At 44.1% G+C, this 6,333-nt stretch overlaps 1 protein-coding gene across 1 annotated transcript in view; it reads left to right on the top strand.

The window, feature by feature from the left end:
• Window positions 1-6,333, top strand: part of LOC101859817 (serine-rich adhesin for platelets) — a gene marked incomplete at its 5' end in the record, with an annotated part of 209,444 nt that overhangs the window by 33,363 nt on the left and 169,748 nt on the right.

Genomic DNA, 6,333 nt, shown 5'->3' with positions numbered 1-6,333 from the left:
ACTCGTATCTTTCAGTGACTTTGTGTCTCTCTGTCTTTCTGTCTCTGTGGGTGGTTGGCGGGCGCTCTGGTGTGGTTTGCTTCTTCTTTTCTATGAAACATCTGTAGTCCTGATCTCCCCTTCTTCTTTTTTTATGTTTGTTACTCTCTTGTAACACCTCTAATTTACTGGCGCTCATATGACCTTATGCTGTTGCGAGCGCCGTAAAACCTCTACTCAAACTAAAACTGTCTTTCTGTCTTTCTGTCTCCCTGTCTCTGTCTTTCTGTCTCTCTGTCTCCCTGTCCTTTTCTGTCCCTACTTCGCTGTCTCTTTCGTCCCTACCACAGTTGATGAGCTGACATGACGTAGTGCTTTGAGTACCAAGAGATGATCATGCTCAGGAAGAAAGCAAGTGAATCGCTGTCGTCAGTCTGCGGACAAACTTAATTCCTCAGAGGAAAAACCTTGATTTTGTGTCCCAACGCTCATCTATAGTTACCTAGAAAGGAGTATGCGATATTCTTGGTCGTAAGTTGTTTTTGCGTAAATCGATTTTGCTGTTTAAAAACATGGTGTCAGAAGATACCACATAACGGGACCCCCCTCCCGTCTCCTTTTTTTTCACCCAATGATGAGTGTTGTCAATGAGTTGTTGTCCTTTTTTTTTGTTTCAATAGTGAGTCGAATCGTGGGACGTTTTGTATTTTTTCCCTCGATTCTATGAAGTTTTTTAATGTGAAGAAAAAAGTAACAACTGATTGTAGTTAGGCATTGATCACTATCTCGGTGGAAAAGCGCTAAAGCGATGTAATTTAATTTTTTAGAATTATTCAGTGAAAATTTTTTAATTCGTGTCATATTTGACATTTATGCTTGAGTAATATGCCCATTAAGTCAGAGTATATCGTCAAAGATGACTGTTGTGAGAAACACAGATCACCTGCCCGTAGATAATGCCCCCCCCTCCCAACCCCCTTGAGAATAGCTGTTTAAAAAATATTGTTATTTTCATGATTTTTTTTTATCCCTTTTGTCCCCTGTGGGGGTATGACTCCTAGCTAAGTCTTCATAGAATGATTTCTAGTATTCAAACCAACCAAGCTTTTGAAGCGAGTGGATAGAGGGCGCCAGTGGTAGGTCCTACTTAAAAAAGCAAAACTTCCCCACTGTTATTTTTATCGGTTTGTCTTACTTTTTCCCCAACAGTAAATGGCCATTATTGTGCCGACGTGCTTCTCTTTATTTACTCAGTCAAACATACATTTGTGGGTGGTTGGCGGGTGCTCTGGTGTGGTTTGCTTCTTCAGTCCTATCAAATATCTATCTTACCCCCCCCCCCCCCCCGGGGCAGTGCCACTGACTGAAGTGTCTTTAGGCCATTCCCAAAGGGGGGACATTTCTCGTTCAAGCATAGTTGAATTGTAAATGGGCTGACTCATGTCACGCTCATAACTGTGCCTGATCTACAACAGGGAACTGCTGCTTTTTCTTTCCTGATCCTTACTATTGTCATTTTCCTCTACTTCTTTTGTATGTTTGTCACTCTCTTGTGACCTGCTATTTTGGGGTGCCTTGATAGTCGAAGCAGACCTTGTGCTGTTGAAGCTAGAGAGGTGAGCAGTCTAAATCTGATTCCCTGTAAAGACTTCTCTGTTGACACCCACCCCTTGGCGCTCATATGACCCTATGCAGTTGCGAGCGCCGTAAAACCCTCTACTATAAAAAAACCCACCAATATCTATCTTCTTTACCTTCCCTCCTTCTTTTTCGTGTATGTTACTCTCTTGTAACACCTGTAATCTTCGGCACTTATATGACCTTATTGTGCTGCAAGTTGCAAGTGTCGTAAAACTCTTACTAAAGCTAGAAACAATCATTTGACCTTAGTTGTACGATTGTTTTTGTTGTGTCTGATCCTTCTTGTGTCTTAGCACTTTTTAGAAATGGTGATCTCAAAACAGTCACGTCAAATTAGGAGTTCGTTGATTACATTTTTTTCGGGTGAGGGGGGGGGGGGGTGAGTGGAAAACGCGCCTTGAATAACAGTCTAGACAGTTGAGTTCCAGACTGCAACTTTAGCGAATGTTGATTTCACAATAATTCATTGGATTCCTGAGAACAATACAAGGTCAAGTTTTGCTTAACGTAGAAAAACGGCAAAAGACATGGAATTAAGTCAATATATTTGCTTTTTGAAACGCTGCATTTTTTTCCCTTTTTATCGCAACGCCATTGACGATAGAGTGCCAGTATTTGTAGATAGCAAGAACTCAATTGTCGCCATTTTGGACTTGGGCACAGTCTTGTTCTTAGATCATCAATTATTGGGTTCTAATGTTAAGATAATCAGAGGGATATGGTCTCTTGAGTCCGAGAAATTCATTACTGACGTTTTGCGTGGTGCTGGTTGTTGCGATATACGTCAGGTCGTGACACTTTCATGACCTGAGTGAGAATCGATCAAAGCTGTATACGAGTAACGCATGATCGTCTGTCCCCCTAAGACACTGTGTGAGCTCCCGATGTCGACCCTTGAAGCGGTGTCCCCTCTCTTCTCACGCCAGTCACTGGCCTCATGAATATGTCGTTGTCCTCATCATGGTAAAGTGCTGACACCGCGATCTCATAAATCTGCCAGAAGAATGTCTATACAGTTTTAGAGGTCAGAGGGAAGGAATTGTGCGTGCTTGATTTGAAAAGTACGTGTGTTTCAGAATGAAAAGTGACCCGTTGTCTGCTTAGTCTCGGTATCATGCAGATTATCGTATTGTAATTGTAGATGTTTTACGCCCCGATTGACACAATTTAGGAACTGCGTCGACAGAGTCAGTCCGGCCTGAGAAGCATTACAGTCTTCTTCTTCTTCTCGATCGCATCACAAGTCCGGTATCTGTCATATTATTATACTGGGCCGTCCTGCTCACCCCCCCCCACCCCACCCCAAAGCAGTGCCACTGACTGAAGCTGACTTTAGGCCATTCCCAAAAGGGGGATATTAACATGTTCTTATGCGCAGTAGAATTGTAAATGGGCTGATTTATCAATGAATGTCATGCTCATACCGTGCCGATACAACATAGGGGGAACTGCTGCTTTTTCTTTCCTCATCCTTACTACCGTCAGTTTTCCTCTACTCCTTTTGCATGTTTGTCACTCTCTTGTGACCTGCTATTTCTGGAGTACTTGATAGTCAAAGCAGACTTTGTGGGCTCTCGTGGCCTAGAGGTTAAGGTGTTGGCCTCTCGTTCAAAGGTCCCTGGTTCGAATCCGGGTAGCGACCGAAACATTTTCTTCTCTAAAATTGTCTCCTTTCACCTCCTTTCCAGCTCTCTAGCAATGTTCTGTTGTCTGCTTTCAATTCCACTTTCTGCCCCCACCCCCTCACCTCCTTTGCCCCCTCCTCTGGGCTCCTGACTCTTTCTGCAGCCTTTCTACTGCTACTCCTTGGTTCCTCCTTACTGCAGTCTTTCTGCCACACCCCTGATCTTCTGGTAGGAAAGATCTACACCTAGCCTTCTCGGACAAGGGCGACAAATCTCGGAGGGCCCGTGTGCAAGTTGCGCACGTTAAAGATCCCTTGGTGGTCTAAAATCGATAAAAGTAGGCTTCGGCCGCCACCCGGGCAAAATTCCAAATTTCCAAAAACTGAAAAATATTAGGTGTGTCCCGCGCGCTCATATGACCTATGCAGTTGCGAGCGCCGTAAAACACTTTACAAAAACAAAAAACAGACTTTGTGCTGTTGAGGTTAGAGAGGTGAGCAGAGTAAGCCTGATTCCCCGTTTGAATTTCTCTGTTGACATCATGCCCTTGGCACTCATATGACCTTATGCAGTTGCGAGCGCCGTAGAACCTTACTAAAAACTAAACTAAAACGCCCTGCTCAGTTCATCTGTTGGTCCGTACAGCTTCTCTTGTATTGTTCATGAGATTGGCCAAGTTTCCTGTCTCAGGACCCTGTGTGTCTTGCTCTGCTGAAGGATTTGTTCCACAGTTTGGTCCGATTCTCCACACTGGCATTTTGTTGATTGTGATTGTGCAGTATCCCAGCACAGTGTGTGCAGGTTGTATGGGACACATTCTCTTCTGAGCCTGTATAGCACATCAGCTTGATTGGTTTGACTCGTTTGCTTTTTTTTTCCAACGTGACCAGCATTATTCTCTATTTCTGATGAAACGCAGGTGACTGGAGGGCGCTGTTACCTCTGGTGTTTCTGTCTATCCGCCTTGTGTTTTTTTTTAATCCTTCACGTGGATGGTTGACCTTTGCTCTGGTGTGCTTTGCCCCTTCTCTCCTATCAAACATCTATTGTCTTAATCTCTCTCCCCCATCTTTTCCTTGTATGTTATTCTCTAATCTTCGGCACTCTTATGACCTATTTGTGTTGCAGGTTCCGAAAACCTCTTACTCAAAGGAAATAATAAAGAGACTTGGACTTTAAACAAACCGTCACTGTGTGGATAATAATATACCTCTCTTTACGAAAAGTCAACTTCAGACTGACGGAATGTTTCTTACCGTGCTGAGTCTCCCAACTCTACTATTCCACACACAGCTAAGGTTGACTCTCGTTCGATACTTTCACGTAACTGGAGTCCGTGTCGTTTACACAGCTACTGATAAAGCTTTCGCATTCGTACGACCCTCGCGCGAGCCGCATTGCTGATTTAGTTCCCTGCGTCTCAGTCTTTGATTGCCTGTGGAGATTCAAAGCCTGTCATTCTTTAGGATGTTAATTATAAAATATTGAGCGTTTATGTTGTTTAAGGGTGTCTGGTGTATACTGGTGTGTGGGCCAGCAGTTCAGGTGTACTAAGCACACAACTTGACAATGATTTTTTTAAACCCTGAGATTTTATCTGTGGCATCAATTAATTGCATGTGTGCTCAAGAAATAATTTGTGGAAATTCGAAATCGATATGTTTAAATATCAAAACATAACATAAAGCGATGATTAATCCGGGTACGGTACAAAGGAATGGAACCATTTTTTATTCTCCTATAAAAAAAGAATACTTTTGTTTTGGGCTTGGAGCAATTGAGCGACTTACCGACGTTATGTCTGTGATGTAAGGGCTAGTTGATGTTTTGGTGGGGTTTTTCTTGGGGGGGGGGTTGTTTGCCTTACACACAAACGACATGAATGTGATTCCCATGAGGGAAAAATCTTCTGCCATGTGTCTGTGCTTTTTTCCCGTGCCCCATGCGGGTCGGGTCAGATCTAAACTCTCCGGCAGGGGGGAAGGTCCTCTCTAAATCATTATCTGATGAGTATTTTTAGACATTATAAATGTATAATAGTGCTTGATGAAGCCCACGTGTGGGTGGTTGGCGGGTGCTCTGGTGTGGTTTGCTTCTTCTTTCCTATCAAAGATCTATCGTCCTTATCTCCCATTCTTTTTTATGTTTGTTGCTCTCTTGTAACACCTCTAATCTTCTGGCGCTCATATGACCGTATGCAGTTGCGAGTGCCGTAGAACCTCTACTAAAACTAAACTAAAGAAGCCCACGTGGGACGCTCAATGTTAAAAACAATCACGAAACGACAAATGCAGTTTTCGGGACACCCGAATAGACATAAGGAACATCTAGCTCTCACTGGCAAAATTGAGGGCAAGCGAGGCAGGGCTAGGCCCAGAACAACATACTTAAGGAACCTAAACAAATGGGTAACAGGGAAAGATCAGGGAAATGTAGCTTTTTTGAGAACATCCGAGCAAAGGAATGAATGGAAAACCATGATCGCCGATGTCTGTCGCAGATCTGGCTCTGGGTGATGATGATAAAGGTGTAAAAACAAAGTACAAGAAACTTTGTATCGGAACTACAAAACGTTGTGCAGAGTTGCCTCAACCGTAGCTTGTATATCCTGTACGTATTTTTAACTCTGACTGGGTTGACACATTTCCGAGTTCTCACACCACTTGCGTGGGTGGTTGGCGTGTGCTCTGGTGTGGTTTGCCGTAAAACCTCTACTAAAACAAAACACCACTTGCTCGTTTCCAATCGGAGGTGGACCTTAATCGGTGGCTCAGATTCTCGTGATGTGTTGAAAGGGGCGTTGAACCCACACCATGGCACACTTCTGTCCGCTGAACGCTGCCCGTCGTGCCATACTGTGGTCACACCACTTGCTCGTGTCCAATCGGAGGTGGACCTTGTATCGGTGGCTCAGATTCTCGTGATGTGTTGAAAGGGGCGTTGAACCCACACCATGGCACACTTCTGTCCGCTGAACGCTGCCCGTCGTGCCATACTGTGGTCACACCACTTGCTCGTGTCCAATCGGAGGTGGACCTTGTATCGGTGGCTCAGATTCTCGTGATGTGTTGAAAGGGGCGTTGAACCC

The sequence above is a fragment of the Aplysia californica genome, unplaced genomic scaffold, assembly GCF_000002075.1.
Source record: "Aplysia californica isolate F4 #8 unplaced genomic scaffold, AplCal3.0 scaffold00720, whole genome shotgun sequence".
Taxonomy (NCBI): domain Eukaryota; kingdom Metazoa; phylum Mollusca; class Gastropoda; order Aplysiida; family Aplysiidae; genus Aplysia; species Aplysia californica.
The sequence above is the reverse complement of the archived record's forward strand: the minus strand, read 5'-3'. Positions and strand labels throughout refer to the sequence as shown.